At 43.6% G+C, this 23,325-nt stretch overlaps 1 long non-coding RNA gene across 1 annotated transcript in view; it reads right to left on the bottom strand.

The window, feature by feature from the left end:
- Positions 1–22,130, bottom strand: part of LOC135057657 (uncharacterized) — a 28,075-nt gene extending 5,945 nt beyond the window's left edge. The window contains exon 1 of the long non-coding RNA XR_010244272.1: positions 21,878–22,130. This is a non-coding gene — a long non-coding RNA (uncharacterized LOC135057657). The remainder of the gene's footprint in view (positions 1–21,877) is intronic.
- Positions 22,131–23,325: the final 1,195 nt, after the last annotated feature.

Consider the following 23,325-nt stretch of genomic DNA (forward strand, 5'->3'; position numbering starts at 1 on the left):
GTGGTGCTGTGGTGTGCTGCATCAGTTCAGTGGTGGTGTATTGTGCTGCATTAGTCCAGTCACAGTGATGGTGTCCTCTGCTGCCATATGTCCAGTGCTGGTGTATAAATCCAGTCCACTGCAGTGGTGCTGTGTTATCCTGCATTAGTCCAGTGGTGGTGTTCTTGTGCTGCTTTATATGTCTAGTGGTACTGCCATATGTGTCCAGTGATACTGCCATAAATGTCCAGTGATACTGCTGTATATGTCCAGCAGTACTGCCGTATAAATCCAGTGATACTGCCGTATATGTCCAGTGGTACCGCCATATAATTCCAGTGGTACTGCCGTATAATTCCAGTGGTACTGGCGTATAATTCCAGCGTTACTGGCGTATAAATCCAGTCCAGTGATACTGCCGTATATGTCCAGTGATACTGCCGTATAATTCCAGTGGTACTGGCGTATAATTCCAGCGGTACTGGCGTATAAATCCAGTCCAGTGATACTGCCGTATACAGATGTGTCCACATTTATCTTGAGCTTTAATAGGATTAACTGTGATTGGCCAGTCAGACTTAATCCCCTGCTGTAATGACTTAATCCCCTGCTGTATTGTTCTCTGTATTGTATTGCAGTTGAGAACAATAGATGAAGGGTTTATGCTAATAAATCATGTTGTGACTAGGCACAGAAAACTACTCAAGATAACGGAGGACACATGCCATGTCCAGTGGTCATGCCATATAAATCCAGTGGTACTGTCGTATAAATCCAGTCCAGTGATACTACCATATATGTCCAGTTGTACTGCCGTATAAATCCAGTAATACTGCCGTATATGTCCAGTGGTACTGCCGTATAAATCCAGTGGTACTGTCGTATAAATCCATTCCAGTGATACTGTTGTATATGTCCAGTGGTACTGCCATATAATTCCAGTGATACTGCCATATAAATCCAGTGGTACTGGCGTATAAGTCCAGTGGTACTGGTGTATAAATCCAGTCCAGTGATACTGCTGTATATGCCCAGTGGTACTGCCATATAATTCCAGTGATACTGCTGTATATGTCCAGTGGTACTGGCGTATAAATATAGGTTCAATATAGAAAAATGCAAGGTTATGCATTTCTGGACTAAAAGCAAACTTGCATCCTACATATTAAATGGGGAAAGTGTAGTGGTAACAGTTTTAGAAAAGGATTTGGGAGTACTCATTGATAATAAACTTAATAACTGTATACACTGTCAAAGCGCAGTAAAAAAGGCAAGTACGGTATTAGCGTGCATAGAACGGGGATTTGAGACAAGGGACGAGGATATAATTCTGCCGCTGTACAAATCATTGGTACGTCCGCACCTGGAATATTGTGTTCAGTTTTGGGCACCACGGTATAAAAAGATATAGATGAACTCGAAAGGGTTCAAAGGCGAGCTACTAAATTGATTAAACTTATACGGCAGTACCAGGACTTATACGGCAGTACCAGGGACTGGATTATGAGGAAAGGCTTACTAGGTTGAACATGTATACACTGGAAAAGAGGCGTCTAAGAGGAGACATTATTAATGTCTTCAAATATGTAGAGGGGCACTACAAAGAGTTATCAGAGGAATTATTTATTAAAAGAACTCTGTTTAGGATACGTGGGCACTCGCTGAGGCTGGAGGAGAGAAAATTCTGCACGCAACAGAGGAAAGGGTTCTTCACTGTTAGTGCAATAAGGATTTGGAATTCCTTGCCAGGGTAGGTGGTAATGATGGACACTGTAAATGCATATAAAAGGGGGTTGGATGAATTTCTGATTGAAAAGTATATCCAAGGTTACAACATTTGAAATGTTTAAATTGTTAATCCGGGTGTAACATGATTTCTAGTTGTTAACTAGTCATAAAACATTCTTCAGCAGGTACATTAAAATCAACTCAACTTAATACAAAATACAGGTTGAACGCGATGGGCATTTTGCCTCTTTTCAACCTCGAATACTATGTTACTATGTTACTATAAATCCAGTTTAGTGATACTGGCGTATATGTCCAGTGATACTGGCGTATATGTCCAGTGATACTGGCGTATATGTCCAGCGGTACTGCCGTATAAATCCAGCGATACTGCCATATATGTCCAGTTATACTGCCATATATGTCCACTGGTACTGCCGTATAAATCCAGTCCAGTGATACTGCCGTATATGTCCAGTGGTACTGCCGTATAAATCCAGTGATACTGCCGTATATGTCCAGTGGTAATGCCGTATAATTCCAGTGGTACTGGCGTATAAATCCAGTCCAGTGATACTGCTGTATATGTCCAGTGATACTGCCGTATATGTCCAGTGGTACTGTCGTATATGTCCATTGGTACTGCCGTATAATTCCAGTGAAACTGCCATATAATTCCAGTGGTACTGGCGTATAAATCCAGTGATACTGCTGTATAAATCCAGTCCATTGGTACTGCCGTATAAATCCAGTGGTAGTGCCGTATAATTTCAGTGATACTGCCGTATAATTCCAGTGATACTGCCGTATAATTCCAGTGGTACTGCTGTATAAATCCAGTCCAGTGGTACTGCCATATAAGACCAGTGGTACTGCCGTATAATTTCAGTGATACTGCTGTATAAATCCAGTCCAGTGGTACTGCCGTATAAGACCAGTGGTACTGCCATATAATTCCAGTGGTACTGGTGTATAAATCCAGTGATACTGCTGTATAAATCCAGTCCAGTGGTACTGCCATATAAGTCCAGTGGTACTGCTATATAATTACAGTGATACTGCCGTATAATTCCAGTGACACTGCCACATAATTCCAGTGGTACTGCCGTATAAATCCAGTCCAGTGGTGCTGCCATATAAGTTCAGTGGTGCTGTCCTGTGCTGTATATTATTTACTCCAAATAAAGGGGTTATTAATATTTAATCCAAATAATTTTCACAGGCTTTGCCCTGTGTGGTGTAGAGGTACGCTCTCCTGTACCGCATATTGTTATATAACTCCAGAAAAATAATGGAGAACAAAAATTTGAAGGATAAAATAGGGAAAGATCAAGACTCACTTCTTCCTACTGCTGAAGCTGCTGCCATTAGTCATGACATAGACAATGAAATGCCATCAACGTCGTCTGCCAAGGTCGATGCCCAATGTGATAGAAGAGGGCATGTAAAATCCAAAAAGCCAAAGTTCAGTAAAAAGAGCCAAAAAGATAAATTGAAATTGTCTGAGGAGAAATGTAAACTTGCCAATATGCCATTTACGACACGGAGTGGCATTGAATGGCTAAGGGCCTGGCCTATGTTCATGACTAGTGGTTCAGCTTCACATGATGATGAAAGTCCTCATCCTCACGCTAGAAAAATGCTAGTAGTTAAGCTGGCAAAAGCACATCAAAGAACTGTGCATTCTTAGATGGTATCACAAATCCCCAAGGAGAGTCCAAGTGTGTCGACGGTTGCGATGCCTGACCTTCCCACCACTGGACGGAAGAGGTGGCTCCTTCCACCATTTGCACGCCCTCTGCAAGTGCTGGAAGTAGCACCCACAGTCCAGTTTCTGATATTCAAATTGAAGATGTCACTGATGAAGTACACCAGGATGAGGATATGGGTGTTGCTGGCGCTGAGGAGGAAGTTGATGATGAAGATTCTGATGGTGATGTGGTTTGTTTAAATCAGGCACCGGGGGAGATGCCTGTTGTCCGTGGGATGAATAAGCCCATTGTGATGCCTGGGCAAAATACCAAAAAACCCACCTCTTCAGTATGGAATTATTTCTCCACAAATCCAGACAAAAGTTGTCAAGCCATGTGTTGCCTCTGTCAATTTGTAATAAGTAGGGGTAAGGACGTTAACCACCTAGCAACACCCTCCCTTATATATCACCTGCAGCGCATTCATCAGAAGTCAGTGTCAAGTTATGAAACTTTGGGTAAGAGCGTAAGCAGTCCACTGACACCTAAATCCCTTCTTCCTCTCGTACCCAAGCTCCTGCAAGCCACACCACCAACTCCCTCAATGTCAACTTCCTCCTCAGTCAGTAACGTCAGTAGTCCTGCAGGTCATGTCACTGGCAAGACTGAGGAGTCCTCTCCTAACCGGGATTCCTCCAGAGGTTTCTTGAGTGGTACTCCTACTGCTGCTGTTGCTGCCGCTGCTGTTGTTGCTGCTGGGAGTCGATCGTCATCCCAGAGGGTAAGTCGGAAGACCACTTGTACTACTTCCAGTAAGCAATTGACTGACCAACAGTCCTTTGTGAGGAAGCTGAAATATGACAGCAGTCATCCTGTTGCAAAGCGGATAACTGAGGCCTTGACAGCTATGTTGGTGTTAGACGTGCATCCAGTATCCACCATAAGTTCAGTGGAACTTAGAGGATTGATGGAGATAGTGTCCCCCCGGTACCAAATCCCATCTACGGTCCACTTCACTAGGCAGGCGATACCGAGACTGTACAGAGACGTCAGAAAAAGTGTCCTCAGTGTCCTAAAAAATGCAGTTGTACCCAATGTCCACTTAACCACGGACATATGGACAAGTGGAACAGGGCAGACTAAGTACTATATGACTGTGACAGCCCACTGGGTAGATGTATTGCCTCCAGCAGCAACAACAGCAATGGCACCAGGACAAGCATCTAGCAAACGCCAACTCATTCCTAGGCAGGCTACGCTATATATCACTGCTTTCCATAAGAGGCACACCGCTGACAACCTCTTACGAAAACTGAGGGACATCATCACACACTGGCTTACCCCAATTAGACTCTACTGGGGATTTATGATATCGGACAACGCCACCAATATTGTGTGTGCATTACATCTGAGCAAATTCCAGCACATCCCATGTTTTGCACATACAATTAATTTGGTGGTGCAGAATTTTTTTAAGGAGATGCTGTCGGTGGCCCAAAAAATTGCGGGACACTTTCGACATTCAGACACCGCATGCCGAAGACTGGAGCGCCATCAAACACTCATGAACCTTCCTTGCCATCACCTGAACAAACCAGTCATTTCAGCCACAGTCGTGTGGCAGACTCTGTTGCCGAAATGATTGGTTTGTTAAAGTGTGCATGTCCTGTTTATACAACATAAGGGTGGGTGGGAGGGCCCAAGGACAATTCCATCTTGCACCTCTTTTTCTTCTTTGCATCATGTGCTGTTTGGTGGCTAGTTTTTTAAAGTGCCATCCTGTCTGACACTGCCGTACAACTCCAGGGGTACTTCCGTATAAGTCCAGTTCAGTGGTGCTGACTTGTGCTGCATCAGTCCAGTGGTGGTGTCTTGTGCTGCAATAAGTCCAGTGGTGGTGTCCTGTGCGGGTGGTCTTCAGTATGCCGCCAGCCGGGATCCCGGCGACCAGCACACCGGTATCGGGATCTCGACCGTTGGCATGCCAACACATATTCTCTCTCTTGCGGGGTCTGGAGGGTGAATAAATGCGCCACAGTGCCCGCAGCATGGCGAGCGCAGCTGTCGGTATGCCATTGATCGGGATCCCGGCGCCGGGATGCTGGCCCCCGGGATCCTGGCCGCTGACCACTCATACTACACCCGTCCTTTGCTGTATATTATTTACTCCAAATAAAAGGGTTATATACAGTACATAACTTATATTATTATACAAATAATTTTTACAGGATTTGCCCTGTGTGGTGTAGGGGTACGCTCACCTGTGCAGCATATTATTATAATAGCTCAAAATAAAAGGGTTATTATTATCCAAATTCATTTTACAGGCCTTGACGTGTGTGTGTGTGGTTTAGGGGTACGCTCTCCTGTGCCACCAATATTGTGTGTGTATTACATCTGGGCAAATTCCAGCACGTCTCATGTTGTTGGTGCCGCACACTTGTGTCGCATAGCTTAGTCATACAGCTACCTCATTGCACCTCTTTTTCTTCTTTACATGATGTGCTGTATGGTGACAAGTTTTTTTTAAATGCCATCCTGTCTGCTATTGCAGTGTCACTCCTAGATGGGCCAGGTGTTTGTGCCGCACACTTGTGTCGCTTATCTTAGTCATTCAGCCACCTTGGTGCAACCTCTTGGCCTAAAAACAATATTGTGAGGTGTGAGGTGTTCAGAATAGACTGGAAATGAGTGGAAATTAATGTTGTTGAGGTTAATAATACCGTAGTAACAAAATTACCCCTAAATTATGTGATTTTAGCTGTTTTTATGTTTTTTCAAAAATCATCCAGATCCAAAACCAAAACGCGAAAGGGTGGTTTTGGCAAAACCAAACCAGATCCAAAACACGAGTATGGAACCAGAACCAAAACCAAAACACGAAAAGTACCTGCCGCACATCTCTAATAATTGCACACTATACAATTGTACGGAGCAGTTGCTTGGTTGTGTCAAAGTCAGAAAAATATCACGATGCCCACTGCCATATTTGCACCTCATACAGGTCTGCGCTGCGCATGCGTGCGCTCTCCCGTGCGTGCGCATACTCGCTGTTGCGGGCACCCGCGGGCGCGTGGTATGTGCATTTACGGTAGAGTTCATGTGTTCGTAGCGTGCGACTCAATCGTTACATATTCCCACTATATAATGTATTTTGTAGATCATGGTCCCTTTGATAGATTCTGAAAGTTTGGTTAATGTAGAATGTTCATGAACAGAGAAATCCCCCTTTGTTTGATACGAAGGGTCAGACAGGAGTAATACAGTGGTGTTTAGTATCCATCGGAAGAGTATTTAATTAGCAATATTCCGGTGTTGGTTTGAAGCGGATTAATCGCTCGTGCGAATAGTTATGGACATAAGAAGTTTATGTCCATTTACTATTATTTGCACTTAATTATCCATGCGGCGGGAAACCTAGTTTCCCACCCACCTGAGCAGTTGGAAATCGTCACAGCCCACCTGTATGAATCAACCTATGACCTTTTGTTATAATGCGAGGAGGAATTACTGTGTCCAATGAACAATGAGATTATAGGGACCATTGAATTGTATTGTGTGTGGGGCATAAATAGACAAGCCGATCACATCCAGCTCTCACTCTTCAACGGTTATCATTGCTGAAAATCGGGAGCTGGATGTCCAGAGGCGCATGCGATCGTTTCCTTTGTGCGTAAGTTTTCTCCGCAATCATATTGTCTTTCTTGTTGTTATGGGCCATATCTCTCTCTCTCTCTCTTCTCCTCTTTCTCTCGTAGTCTCTTAAACGTAATAGTATTGTATTGTATTTACTGTGTAGTTATCTGGTTAGGTAGTCTATGTTATATTGTAGTGTATGACTTGTATTGTATTAATTCTTTTGCAAGTATAACATTCATAATATATATATTAGGCGTTGGACCCTAAGCACGGTATCTGTGTATTTCTTATAGTGTTAAATATTCTCAGAGCGTCGGTGACGCTCAAACAGCTTTTAAGTTAATAAGGTTACACTGTGTTGCATCTACACCCTATCTCTACACTAAGGTTTTACAGCATATTACATTGTTTATGGTTTAGATATAAAGGTTTAACATTGTGAGCGTCTGCGCCGCTCGTGATCTCCTCGTGGTCTCGAGCGTCCGCTACGCTGATAGCGTAGCATTACGGTAGTCGCTCACCTATAAGTGTGCCCGATACCAACAGCGTATTCTCGTGAGCGTCTGTATCGCTCGAGCAGCCTGCTCCCGATACAGCGTCCGTTACGCTATAGTGAACCATTACGTTAGTCGGCAGCCAATAGCGTGCCTGCCTGTGATCTCTTGGCCGTGAGCGAACGTGACGCTTGAGCGTCTCGACCACGGCTAAGCGATTGTTACGCAACGAGCGTACCCTTACGGTACTCCATACGTAAACAGCGTACAGTGTTCTTAGACCTCATAAAGGGTTTTATATAAGATAAATATTTAGCTTTATCAATTGGCGGCTCGTCCTGTCCTTCACATATCTCTGCTAGGTAATTTCAGCAGACATTATCCATCAGCAAAGGGCGGGAGATCATATTCTTCGCAGTGCTGACGGGATAAGCGTCTGCTTCGCTTAGTAAAGGGTGCTGAAGGAATCCGGGAACCGGAGGTAAGAACAACACACTAGTGTCTTTTAAAACTGTTTATTTCTGTCTTGCGTACACACGCACATATCTGCATTTCTTTTTCATTCGTGTATTTTCATATATCACTCTCCTGTTTGCCATTTTATAATTGATAAAACGTGCTAAGAGAGATTTGTCGCTATTTCATAGTTAAAGTGTAAAAGTAATGCGTTAAGGGATAAAGTGTAAAGCACACACAGCTCTACCTAAAGGTAAAAGGAGAGATTGGTGTGTTGCGCGGTAGACAATCGAGGATCATCAACATTGATAAACGTGTTAGTTGTGTTACGGTGGACATTGGTTTTGTGTACACGTGTCTCTAACAAAGGACTGAGACTCGCGTACGCAAAGGCCGACGCACGCAGCGTAAATTACGCAACGGAGCGTCTGGGTACGCCCACGTAACTCAAGTCACACGATAGTGTTGATTTTTAAATAGCGCAACAGGCGATAAGTAGCGCAACAGGCGATAAGTAGCGCAACAGGCGATAAGTAACGCAACAAGCGATAAATAGCGCATCAGGCGATAAGTAGTGCAAATCTATTTTAAATCCGAAATTTAAATTAACAGATCCTTCTCCAAATTTACAACACATCTGGTCTAAAGAAAAATTTCTGCGCAGAAATAGAAATAGAAACAAAAGTGTGTATGTGATGAGTGAGTGTTTTTAAGTTTTACAATTTTGGGGATTGAACCACAGAAATCATCGAGTTCTCGTGAAGGTACATACGTGTAAGTGACATACATGGTGGCTAGGGAGGCATCTCTGGTTAAACATATATAAAATTTGAGCATTAGAGTGTAGCAGACCAGGAGGTCATACTGTAACAGACCAGGAGGTCAGACCAGGAGGTCGCATAACAGACCAGGAGGTCCAGGTACAGCAGACAAGGAAGTCCGCTATAGAGACAAGGCACAACACCAAAGAAGGGTTGGTGCGACACCCATATAGGAAAATAAAGCTCAGGCTGAAGGAATTCGCAGCTGCTGAATGTCGATTCCACTGGTCGCTCCGTACATAAGATTAGTTGCTTATGTACTGAACGATTGTACCGCACGTAATTGTGTGCATTAGTTAGTAACCTGACCAGTACCATTTGTGTACAAACCCGGTCATAAACGCTATTTGTACATTCTAACGTGATTTGTGTAATTTTTTATTTTAACCAAAAAGGGAAATTCTCTGGTCACTCAGGAATTATCCGACAACCCCACCTTTACTGGAAAGGGTCAATGCTCTGCGGATCACACCCACATGTTCCAGTAAACACAGGTTAATAGGGGCCCTGGGTCGAGTACGCCAGCACTATATCAGTGTGTGGGCATATTGGTCGGCGTGGGCGAGTGAGTGAGGTGCTCGGTAAACTTCACCGTCAACCTATCTTTGAATATTTTGTTTTTTTTAAGGGTTAGCAACACCTGCAAATTATGGGGGCCAGTTGTTCAAGAAGGGGGCGATCAACCTCGGTTCGGGTTGATTCTGTAAACCGACCAGTCGGGTCGGCAAGGTACGTAATGTGTGAAAAATACGGAAGGCACACAGAAATTTTATGTGATGAATGGGAGAAAATGACTGTACATGACGGGGAGAAATTCCCAAGAGTAGGTAGCTTCAGCCCCGAAGTGTTAATGAATTTAAGGAGAAGGATATGTCTCATTAAATCAGCAAAGAGACGAATCCAACATTATGATTATTTGCAGCTATGGCAACAGGAGGGTGAAATACAGAGAGGATTGGCTCAGGTGGCGGGATCTGGCCCTATCAGAAAACTGATGGCCACGGCCCCGCCGCCACCATACATATCAGGAGAGAAATTGGTTGCGGAGAATGACGCATCAGGGGGTAACAAACAGGCACTTAGCAACTGTATAAATGTTAAGGATAATGTTAATAAGTTAACCCATGCAAGTATTAACCCGTGCAAGTTGTACCCTGTTTTGAACTTTCCCCAGGAGTGTGATCAAGAGGACGAATCGGCAACAATATCGGCGCTCTCTCTAGCAGCCACCATATCAGAAACGACAGTAGGCACGGCCCAACCCATAAGATTAGTAACAAAGCCCCCTAGCGGAGGGACAGGTGAGGTCGTATCAACGGGTAAGTACGGCACCATACACTATGCTGAGACTATTTCACCACAGGCTGTAGAACCTACACAGAATGATGTTGTTAGAATTAATCCTGTTAAGGTAATAGTAGTGCCAAATGGGAAAACGGACACTTCAGGAGTCACTCCTGTTAGGAACATTGCCATGTACAGCCCGTTTTCCCGAATGGAATTAAGGACCATAGTGTCTGAATTCCCTGACCCCAGAAAAGACTTAGTTGCTAGCCAAAAATACATCAGAGACCTAGGAAACACTTTAGAACCCAATAACAAAGATTGGCAGGTATTGCTGAGGGCATGTTTACCCTCCAATGTCGACGCAGCTCAATTTTTAGCTGACTGTGGACTGGATCAGGATGTACTTCTTACAGATGTGTACAACAAAGATAACGTAAAAAGAATAAATTTACAGTTAAAGGAGTATTTCCCAGCTGTAGCCAAATGGAATAGAATTTTTTCCATTAAACAAAAAGAGTCAGAAACAGCTGCAGAATATTTTCACCGGGCATTATTAGAAATGGCAAAGTACACTGGCATAGAGGACATTAGGACCAATGCAAATCATCAAGAAGTAGCAGTATCTGTGCTAATGGATGGTTTAAAAGAGGCATTAAAGACTAGGGTACAGACCACACAACCATGTTGGCGAGGTCTGTCGGTGGCTACTTTGAGAGAGGCTGCTATTGATCATGACCGGAATATCACCAGACACAGGGAGTCGCAAGGTGATAAGTTAATGTCAGTAAGTATACAGGCCCTGACCACAAAACAGCCTGTGTTTATATCACCAAACCCTGTGGGTAAGTCAAAGGTGGTAACATGTTATTTTTGTCATAAACAGGGACACATAGCACGAGACTGTAGAGCGAAAAATTCGCAAAGATCATACCAACCCCCTAGACAACGACACGACACACGACATTGGGAGCAAGGTCCGCAGAGACGGAGTTATGAGCCACATACAGGGGAAACAAAAAGATACCCCCCGAACAGAGACTGGCAAGCCACTGGTAGTTCCCATTTAACCCCTTCACAAGTAGTTGCTGCCAGCGGGATTCAGGGAGGTCACCATACCCAATAGGGGTGTGGCCATACCTGTAATCTGCAGCCAGTAAAATTGATTGCAAGTCTTGGGAGTGAACCAGAAATTGCAATCAATGTAGCTGGTAAATCATTAAACTTTCTTGTAGACACAGGGGCGGCCAAATCAGTGATAAATTCGACAGTGGGCATGAGAACCACTGGTAAGACAATTCCAGCCATAGGAGTAACAGGAGTAGTCCAGCACTACCCTGTTAGCAAACCAGCCGAGATTACAGTAGGGCCGTTACATACCAAGCATTCCTTTTTGCTGGCTGCATCGGCACCGACTAATCTCCTGGGAAGAGACTTATTGTGCAAAATGGGGTGCGTCATTTATTGTACTCCTGAAGGTGTATTCTTGGACATACCTGAGAATCACGCTCAGGAAGTGCGAGACATGTTAGACTCCCCATCAAAATTAATGTCACATACCATTATGACAAATAGGACTCCATCCCAAGTAGAGGAAATGACATCCCAGATACCAGAGTCACTTTGGACTAAAGATGGACAGGACACTGGATTAATGGCAAACGTAGCTCCGGTAGTTGTACAAGTAAAAGATGGTAGGATAGCTCCAAAAATCCCACAGTACCCTCTGAAGCCAGAGGTGGAGTTAGGAGTGTATCCCGTAATAGAGCGCTTGCTACAACAGGGCATTCTGGTAAGAACGTCCAGCACTGCCAATAGTCCCATCTTCCCTGTTAAAAAGAGTGGGGGGAGGGGTAACCGGCTAGTGCAGGATCTAAGGGGGATTAACAAAATAGTTGAGAGTCAGTTCCCCGTAGTGCCAAATCCAGCTGTCATCCTTATGCAAATCCCTCCCACTGCAAAATTTTTCACTGTTATTGACCTCTGCTCCGCTTTCTTTTCGGTACCTCTGCACCCTGACAGCCAATATTTGTTTGCATTCACATACAGAGGAGTCCAATACACATGGACTCGATTACCACAAGGTTTCATAGACAGTCCAAGTATCTTTTCCCAGGCTTTGCATGATTGTTTACAGTCTTTCCAACCAGAGAGTGGATCAGTATTAATACAGTACGTGGATGATCTACTACTGTGTTCTGATTCATTGGAAGCATCCCTGAAGGATACGAAACAGCTCCTGTTTCATCTTTCAGACACAGGACACAAGGTTTCCAAAGACAAGTTGCAATTATGCCAAACTAAGGTAAAATATTTGGGACACTGTCTAACACAAGGAGTGAGACACCTGACCGCTGATAGAATTCAAGCAATTAGAGACATGACTCTGCCACAAACCCAGCAACAAATCAGAACATTTTTAGGAATGTGTGGGTATTGCCGTAACTGGATCCCAGGGTTTTCCATTCTAGCGTTACCTTTGCAGGAGATGGTTTCCTCAAACAAACCTGATCGGATTTCGCATACAGACGAGTCCGAGATGGCATTTGAGAGACTTAAACAGTGCCTAACGCAGGCACCAGCATTAGGTATGCCAGACTATGGGAAACCCTTTGAGCTGTACGGAACAGAAAGTGCTGGTTGCGCGGCAGGCGTCTTAACCCAAAAGCACGGTGATGCCAGCAGGCCAGTAGCATACTACAGCGCTCAGCTAGACACGGTAGCGCGATCCCTCCCCACATGCTTGCGAAGCGTTGCTGCGATAGCATTGCTAGTAACGAAAAGCGAAGATGTAGTGCTAGGTCACAACCTCACAATTCATACACCACATGCAGTGTCAGCCTTGCTAAATTCTGCCCAAACCAGGCACGTCTCATCAGCGCGGTTTACAAGATGGGAATTGGCACTAATGGCCCCCGTAAACATCACCATAAGGAGATGCAGTGCATTAAATCCTGCAACATATCTCCCAGGTGTGCCTGGACAGGCACAAAGGGTGGAGGATGAGAGTGGTGGGGAAGGAGAATTTAACACAAAGGAAGACACACATGATTGTATGGAATATTTGACCCAAAATTTTACCGCAAGGCCTGACATCAGTGACAACCCACTGGAAGATGTAGATCTAACTTTCTACACGGACGGTAGTTGTCATAGACAGTCAGACTCGGGAGACTTGTGTACTGGATACGCAGTCGTAGATGACCAAGGCACCATAGAAGCGGAACCGCTAGGCCCACCTCACTCAGCCCAGGTTGCTGAACTGGTCGCCCTAACCAGAGCATGTGAATTGGCTAAGGGCAAATCAGCCAATATCTATACCGACTCTAGATACGCATTCGGGGTAGTCCATGATTTCGGAGCCCTATGGCGCCTCAGAAATTTCATGACGGCAGCTGGTACACCGATAGCGCATGCAGCTCACATCAAAAGGCTTCTAACAGCGATACAGGAACCCGACAGAGTGGCTGTTATCAAGTGTAAAGCACACACATATAGCCAAGACCCAGTATCACTTGGTAACAGCCGAGCAGATGAAGCAGCTAAGTTAGCAGCTGGTACCCCCAGACAGACAGACACCACGCAACTGATGGTATTTAATACCATCAACACACAGAAGTTGTGTGAAATGCAAAATTTGTGTTCCACACAGGAAAAGGCAGTCTGGAAGGCAAAGGGATATGGCCAGGAGTCCTCAGGACTCTGGACGGATGGACAAGGTAAACCGGTGGCCCCCAGAGCATATCTTCCATGCTTAGCTGAGGCAGCACACGGGCTGACTCATCTGGGCAAGGAAGGAATGTGCAAGTTGGTAAGAGCATATTGGTGCGCCCCAGGATTTTCATCTCATGCAAGTAAGAGAGCAATGTCATGCCTTACCTGTTTGAGAAAGAACATCGGAAAGGCAATACCAACAGAACCATCTCATATCCCACCTGCAGGCGGCCCTTTCCAGGTAATACAGATTGACTTCATTCAATTACCCCCTTGTCGAAATTTGAAATATGTACTTGTTTGTATAGATGTGTTCTCAAATTGGGTCGAAGCATTTCCTGCGGCCACAAATACCGCTATGTTTACTGCTAAGAAAATTGTGCAGGAATTTGTATGTAGATATGGTATCCCTAGAATAATTGAAAGTGATAGGGGTACCCATTTTACAGGTGATGTCTTTCAAGGAATGTGTAAGTTGATGGGAATTGATAGCAAGCTGCACACTCCATACCGTCCACAGGCGAGCGCAAAGGTGGAAAGAGTGAACAGCACCATTAAAAATAAACTGAGCAAAGTTATGGCAGAGACAGGATTGACATGGCCAGAAGCTCTACCCATTGTACTATACAGCATCAGAACCACTCCCAGGTCCCCTCTTAATCTGTCTCCCTTTGAAATCTTGTTTGGCCGACAACCGCATGTTATGATTAACCCTCAGGATGATTTGAAGTGTAACAATGAAGTGACTGTAAAGTACTTGATTAACATGAGTAAACAGCTAAGGAATCAAAATGATAATTTGAAGTTGGTGATTCCTGATTTACCAGATAGTAATTGTCATGACATTGAACCTGGGGATTATGTAATGATACGGAATTTTCTACGCTCAGGTTGCCTTATTGACAGATGGGAAGGACCATACCAAGTCTTATTGACTAGCACTACAGCATTGAAAGTTGCCGAGAGAGAGACTTGGGTTCATTCGTCCCATTGTAAGAAGGTTGCTGATCCAGAGAGGTCCCGTGATAAGGAACAGACGGTAGAGGACGTTGTATCACTGGAGTGTCTGTTCCAGGAGGACTGAGGCGGCACCTGAGCATTGAAAATCACAAGATCAAAAGCAGTTGTCGATTCCCTGTTCCCATTTATTGTTTTTCTCCACTTCCCATCCCATCTCCCTCAAATTATTTTTCCCCCTCCTCATTCTTCTTCGTTTCCTCCTATAAGATGGACTTGCCTCAAGAGACTGTGATCCGGATTTTCCTGTTGACCATGATGTTGACCAGAGCAGTCTGTTCCGGCGAGAGTACCATGGAGGTCGAGAGAGGTTCTGGAATGGGTTCTGATGACAGAGATGGAGGCGTAGTTTTCCAAGAACAACTTAACCAACAAGCAAAGGCGAGTATCAGAAAACGATCCGATAGCATTGACCATAGAAGGAATTGTGAAGGATTGTTAGCTGAGGAAAACTGTATCTGTAGGCTCTGTGACAATGTAGTTGAGGATGGGTGCATCAAGAAATGCCAATCCAGTTTTAATATCCACATGGACCGGCATCCATTGAGTGACTATCACTCCTTAGTGGGTAGTGTGTTAAATCAAACAGATTGTTGGGTATGCTCTCAAGTACCTCAAGGTCATAGCAAATCAGGACTAGTACCATTTCCTTTAACGATAGGGGAGGTACTTGAGCTAAGTGGTGGGAGGCCGGTGGACAGGAGGTTTAATATCTCCAGTCCTCCTAGTTTGAAGCTCCACCAATATCATGTGGATAGATCCCTCATATGTTTTAACATTTCCAATCCCCGAAAGCCGGGAAATTGGGAAGTGTCATGGAGTAACCAAACCATGACCTTTTCATATAGAGCAGATAGAATGCCGACAGATACAGAGCTTATACGCCACATAGCCAGTAGAGGAAAATCTTTCCGATATAGGTATACCCTAGGAAGTAGGATTACGAGAGTTGGAGAGGTATCACCAGGATACTGTGCACATATCGTACAAACTGATACGTGTACTAGACAGATGGGAGAATTAGGGTTAGGAGATTTCACATGGAAGATGTGTAATATGGTTATGTCCTACTCCGTCCCATATGTTCTCCCCGATGATGCATATTTCATATGCGGGAGGAAGGCGTATAAGTGGCTTGCCCCAAACTCTGAAGGATTGTGTTATATTGGAAAAGTACTGCCTGAAGTAATGACTGTATCACATGCCAAAATGAAAGATATACACCGTGTTGCCCAAGCTCCTTATACTCACACCCATTACGAGCACGTAGTTAAACGGCACCTGATAGAAAGAACAGAGCATCCGGCCTCTGACATGATCCATGAATCCACCGGGATTCAGGTTCTAATCGCGTTAGATTTCACTCGCACCGCCAGAGGAGTGTTGAATTATAAATACATATCTGCGCTCGCAAATTTGTTAGACAATATCACAGAAATGTATGATGACACGTTTAGGTATACTGGAAGAGAACTTCAAGCTTATAAAACAGAACTAGTTCAGCATAGAATGATTCTCAATTATCTCACAGCAGTAACAGGTGGATATTGTGTCACACTGGCAACGCAGTACGGCGTGAAATGTTGCACATATATTACAAATAGTACCGAGGACCCGGTCGAGGTCATAGACCAAAAGATGGACGATATTCTCCAATTGAAGTGGGAATTTCGCAGGAGACACAATCTCACCCTTGCTGCTGTGAGTAATGAGCTGACTGGTTGGGTGTCATGGTTGAACCCGCGAAATTGGTTCTCCGGTTTAGGAGAATGGGCTCAAGGAGTCATAATGGATGTAGGGAAGTTTCTCCTATGTATCTTAGGTTTTATCATAACGATTGGCTTGATATTTAGATGCGGTCAGGCTTTAACGAAGTGCAAACGAAGTACCAGGGTGATGAGTTTAAGGAGTGAGGAAATTGTAATTCCAATGGATTTGATTTATGACCCAAATGTAGAAACAATGATGTGATGAAAATGCGATTTCTACGGTCCGTTTCTTTCACCTGTTTTTCCGTTTTCTCCAAGGTAAAAAGACCCACTTGGACGAGGAATTTGATGATCCTGTATACAGACAACAGATGGATTAAAGAAGAAGTTTTGACAACCTTATACACAGATTTTTGATGAACTATGCCATAGATCCCCAGTTTCCCTAGAAATTTTAAAATTACGCTAGCCCAACACTTTTGTAAATCTATGGACATTGACAAAGCTTTTGCTCGCACCTTATGGGCAAAAGCACAAAGAAGACTGCAACCAACAGACACCGAACAAGACTTCAACCGACAAATGTTCATTTACCTGACATAGAATACCACTGCATTTACCGTAATTATGTCTTTTCTTCATCTCTACAACCTTCAGGTAATTACACACATAGTATAGGGAATACAGGCACAGATATCAGCAATCACATATTCCCCCATTCATGTATCATCAACTAAAATGTGCTCCTCATTTTGTTACAACCACAGCCGAAAAGAGCTCGGTAAAGTTTGACAGCCCATCCACAGACCCGTACCACGGGATAAGAAGGAATTCAAATGTATACTTCGCAATGCCTCGAAGCTTGATTTAAAACACGTACGGCACGATGATACATGACCCCCAAGCACGGATTCATACACACATGCTTCTGCTATCACACTAGGTCATACCCTTTTCCTACCTTCTCCTCTCCTCCCCTACCCAACCATGTAAATGTATTAACCCCTGACATATATTTTTCTCGTTTTGAAATGTTTTAGGAAGTGGCAGTTATTGTTGACTGCCAAAGGGTGGACTGTCAAAGTCAGAAAAATATCACGATGCACACTGCCATATTTGCACCTCATACAGGTCTGCGCTGCGCATGCGTGCGCTCTCCCGTGCGTGCGCATACTCGCTGTTGCGGGCACCCGCGGGCGCGCGGTATGTGCATTTACGGTAGAGTTCATGTGTTCGTAGCGTGCGACTCAATCGTTACATATTCCCACTATATAATGTATTTTGTAGATCATGGTCCCTTTGATAGATTCTGAAAGTTTGGTTAATGTAGAATGTTCATGAACAGAGAAATCCCCCTTTGTTTGATACGAAGGGTCAGACAGGAGTAATACAGTGGTGTTTAGTATCCATCGGAAGAGTATTTAATTAGCAATATTCCGGTGTTGGTTTGAAGCGGATTAATTGCTCGTGCGAATAGTTATGGACATAAGAAGTTTATGTCCATTTACTATTATTTGCACTTAATTATCCATGCGGCGGGAAACCTAGTTTCCCCCCCACCTGAGCAGTTGGAAATCGTCACAGCCCACCTGTATGAATCAACCTATGACCTTTTGTTATAATGCGAGGAGGAATTCCTGTGTCCAATGAACAATGAGATTGTAGGGACCATTGAATTGTATTGTGTGTGGGGCATAAATAGACAAGCCGATCACATCCAGCTCTCACTCTTCAACGGTTATCATTGCTGAAAATCGGGAGCTGGATGTCCAGAGGCGCATGCGATCGTTTCCTTTGTGCGTAAGTTTTCTCCGCAATCATATTGTCTTTCTTGTTGTTATGGGCCATATCTCTCTCTCTCTCTCTTCTCCTCTTTCTCTCGTAGTCTCTTAAACGTAATAGTATTGTATTGTATTTACTGTGTAGTTATCTGGTTAGGTAGTCTATGTTATATTGTAGTGTATGACTTGTATTGTATTAATTCTTTTGCAAGTATAACATTCATAATATATATATTAGGCGTTGGACCCTAAGCACGGTATCTGTGTATTTCTTATAGTGTTAAATATTCTCAGAGCGTCGGTGACGCTCAAACAGCTTTTAAGTTAATAAGGTTACACTGTGTTGCATCTACACCCTATCTCTACACTAAGGTTTTACAGCATATTACATTGTTTATGGTTTAGATATAAAGGTTTAACATTGTGAGCGTCTGCGCCGCTCGTGATCTCCTCGTGGTCTCGAGCGTCCGCTACGCTGATAGCGTAGCATTACGGTAGTCGCTCACCTATAAGTGTGCCCGATACCAACAGCGTATTCTCGTGAGCGTCTGTATCGCTCGAGCAGCCTGCTCCCGATACAGCGTCCGTTACGCTATAGTGAACCATTACGTTAGTCGGCAGCCAATAGCGTGCCTGCCTGTGATCTCTTGGCCGTGAGCGAACGTGACGCTTGAGCGTCTCGACCACGGCTAAGCGATTGTTACGCAATGAGCGTACCCTTACGGTACTCCATACGTAAACAGCGTACAGTGTTCTTAGACCTCATAAAGGGTTTTATATAAGATAAATATTTAGCTTTATCAGTTGCCATGGGCAACTTCTCCACAGGCTCACTTCTCCACTGTTTCCACTGCTTCATGAAGAGACCCCTTAGTAGCCTAGTTCAACATTTCTGTGTGTTTTTAGTAGAGATGAGCAGGTGCCCTCTCTGTCTGCTGTATCTGAAAAAGGGGTGCTTTGTCTGCTGTTTCTGAAAGGGGTGATCGATCCATCCATCCATCCATCCATCCATCCATCCATCCATCCAGGGGCTCTGCCCCAGTGTAAAATTAAAAAACTAAAAGCTAAAAACAAAAAGCCTAAAATTATAATTATAAAAAATATATTTTTTGTTTGTTTGTGCTGTACCCCAGTGTACTATACTATTTTTATTTTATTTTCATAAGTACTGTGACACTGCCAGTCAGACCGCAGTATATTATTTCCTACTCATACATGTATTGTGCGATGCTGTCGGTGAAGCCAACCGCAGTGTGTAATTATTATGATATACATTTCTGACTCATTTGTGCGACTCTGTTGGTGAAGTCAACCACAGTGTGTAATTATTTATTATATATATTTCTGATTAATTTGTGCAACGCTGTCCGTGAAGGTCAACCCCACTTTGGGGGTCATTCCGAGTTGATTGCTTGCCAGCAACTTTTTACAGCGCTACTATTAGGTTAAATCTCAGCAAAACTGCGCATGCGTATGCACCGCAATGTGCAGGCGCATCGTACAGGTACAAAGAGGATCGGTGCTGGGCAATGGATTTAATGAAGAATCCATTCACACAGCCGATCGCAAGGTGATTGACAGAAAGAGGGCGTTTGTGGGTGTCAACTGACCATACTCTGGGATTGTTTGGAAAAACGCAGGCGTTGTAGGGCGAGTGTCTGACGTCAATTCCGAGGGTGACACCTGGGTATGGTCCGTCTGATCCTGGCAGTGTACATTTTCACCATTTGTTGATCAGCGAATGTGGAGTTGAGGCATCTGCTTGTCTTCACATTCACTGCTTTATAGAGCAGCTGTACAGAAACAGGAGCAGTACTGAATTGCTCCAGTACTCTCAGGGCCGGCTCTACCATTAGGCAGCTTTAGGCGGCTGCCTAGGGACGCCAGCCGCTGGAGGGCACCACTGAATTCATCTAGCAAAAAAGTGAAGGATGTCTCTGTATGCGGGTCAGTACTGAAGATGGGGGGATGGAACACAATAAGGAGCATACACATATATGACGTCGGAATTCTGACATCTGGCATCCTGAATTTTAGCATGCTGGGGAGGGATAGGATTAGGCTGTGGAGAGGTATGGTTAGGGTAAAGGGTAAGGATAATTAATGTAATTTAAGATGTTGGTATTATAGTGGGCGTGATACCGCTGTTGATATTCTGACTGGTGGCATCCCGTACCCAACCCCAATTGAATATCCCCACCAGACCCCATATACAGTATTATACAGTATATAAAGTATAGATGGCACTCAAGCACTTTTACAGTAAAAGTAGATTGCGAACAAAGTCACAATTTTTTTTAAAACTTTGTTTACAATATCGGTTATCACTTTAAAAGTCCTTGAGTGTTGTACCTTTTCTCTGAATATGTATAATGATGCAATCCACCCCAGGCCACTTGCATCTCCCCTCCGGGAGGTGGTGGTCGTGGTGGTGGGGGTTGCAAATAAGGGGGCGCTAGGCTAAAGCTTTGCCTAGGGTGCACAGAGACCTTGCACCGGCCCTGAGTACTCTAATACTCACCACCGCAACTTCAGTGAGCTGGATACTTAATTATCATGGTTACTCCCCATGGAGGTGTGAGGGATAACTTATGATGTCAGCGCTACCATATATGGCCAAAATATAGGCAGTCAGGCACTGCATTGTGTTCAATTAAATTCCCCTCTTTGAAATTTATGCTGCTGTATCAGGTAGCTTTCAAGTGACCACTGGAAACTGAAGTGCTACCAAGCAAGTGAGTTTATATTCCAGGATAAATAGCACAGCCAGTGCAATGGCTTCTTACACAGGAGTTCCAAAATTGACCATTTGCTCCTTTATGTCAGAAAATGGGCAAAAATGGGCATTTGGATAAATGAGTTAAATCAAAGGGATTTAACCAATTTATCCAAATTACCATTTTTGTCCATTTTCCGACATGAAAGAGCAAATGGTCAATTGTCATTTGCTACCATCTATTACCAGATTTCCGTTCCAACCAGAAAGATTGGACAGATAATCTTATAGTGTGTATCCTCTTACTTGAAAAAAAGTCTATGGCATTTTCTTGAACGTAGAGAATATTAAACCTTTCTTCAAAATTGTTATTCCAGTTTGTTAATTAGGACGTCATAGTATGTGCAGAAAACCAATTACATTGCCTGGAAAATAAATCTGATCTGAATCAACTATGTTGTGTTTGTAAGGGTTTTATAATACAATGGCTAATTGCAACTCCATGCATGTGCAGTGACCACCTAGGTGCACTATAAGCAGTCCACCATGCGGCCATGAACAAATGGACCTGTGCAATTTGTCTCACGACATGTATGAACGGCATAAATGTGATCAATGTTTAATGAATAAAAAATGTCTAATTACAATGGATCAATAAAATATTAAAGATAAGCAGGTAAAATGAAATTAGCAAAGCATTTCCTGTTGGCACATATACTTTACTATATATATATATCCTTAATTCCTGTGCTCTTGACGGTTAAATTACATAGTAGCTGGCAGTTTAGTGACAATGTACTGACAGTTTCAGAGAATATAATTTGAAACAATATAACAGTAATACCCACCGTACCAACTTCATGTTTTCAGTGCGATCATCCATCTTCAGTATATTTCAGGGAGAACTGATAAACTTCATCTTTTAAAGCTGACAGGCACTTGGGTGGGTGGCCTGCCATGTGGTGTGATTGAAACACTTCACTGTATTGCAGTTTCCAAGATGACTTTCCTTTGAATGGGTTTCTAACTGTACATCTGCACAGCAGCAGTACAATGATCCACGTCCCTCTCACTCTAGTCTTCTGCATAGTAAACGGGTTCTAGGTGACCTGCATGCTAAACTGATGTGTGCAGCTTTCTGCATGTGGAACAATCCTCCCATACACAATGCACAACAGGGTTACACAGTTCTACTTTGCTGCATAAACTAGCCTGTTTTCTTAGCAAATCTTGCTAAATATTGTGGTTTTTATAAATTAACTCTCAAAACCCCCACACACTTTGCATAGATATATTAAGAGACATTTAAATAGCCACACTGCTATCTATATATCTTTATCATTATTATAGGCTATTAATGATAATTATTAAAACATTAAAACAACATATCAATATCTGGGCTTGAAGCTATTGTCCATGCTGGCTGTGGACTTTGAAGTTGCAATATAATAGTCCAGACAGATGTACTGCTTTGATTTCTGCTGTTCCTGTAATGCAGAAGTTACTGTACCCAATCCTGGTATCAGGTCTGTAGGTCTACAGTCAATAGGTAGACCACTAATGGTCGACATGCATTAGGTCGACAGGGTCAAAAAGTCAACATGTAAAAAGCAGACCATTCAAAGGGTCGACAGGATCGTTACGGTTTGACAAGTGTACTGCCCCAAACTGCCCGTCTCAATAAATACCTCAAAAGGAAAGTAACGGTTATTTTTTACATTTTGGGGGGATTTATTCTCCTACCTACTGCATCAGCACACCAATGAAGTTTATTTCTTTCCATTTGGTGTCTTTATCCAGTTATTATGGTATAACCCAACACCAGAGTCAATAGTATCTTCAAACCATTAAACTTTCTGATATGAACAGCCTAGTTGCTTAACCAGTGGTGTTTGTTTATTGATAGATAGCACGTACAGGTGTACTGACTTTACATGCACACTGGTAAAGGAGCAGAGGTTGAGCGGATCAAGGTTTCATACAGCCCATCACCTGGTGATTGTATGTTGCAAATTGGTTGCGATGCAGGCATGCTGTAACAGCTTCATATGCAGGTTTTACCCATTTCTCTCAGAGTAGCTAAGTATGAGACTTCTATCTCCCACCACGTCAATCTACACAATTCACACAGTTTCAACATGGCCCCTGCATGTGCTCAGTAGTGATCTCTGTAGCCATCTTAAGAAAGGGCATGAGCCTCCCTGTAAAACAACAAGACTGGAGTATGCACAGAAGCACACTTCTCTTTAAACATCCCCTACCCCCTTGCTACAAGCTTCTACATATTGTGGGTCAT

Source organism: Pseudophryne corroboree, chromosome 3 (assembly GCF_028390025.1).
Source record: "Pseudophryne corroboree isolate aPseCor3 chromosome 3, aPseCor3.hap2, whole genome shotgun sequence".
Lineage (NCBI taxonomy): Eukaryota > Metazoa > Chordata > Amphibia > Anura > Myobatrachidae > Pseudophryne > Pseudophryne corroboree.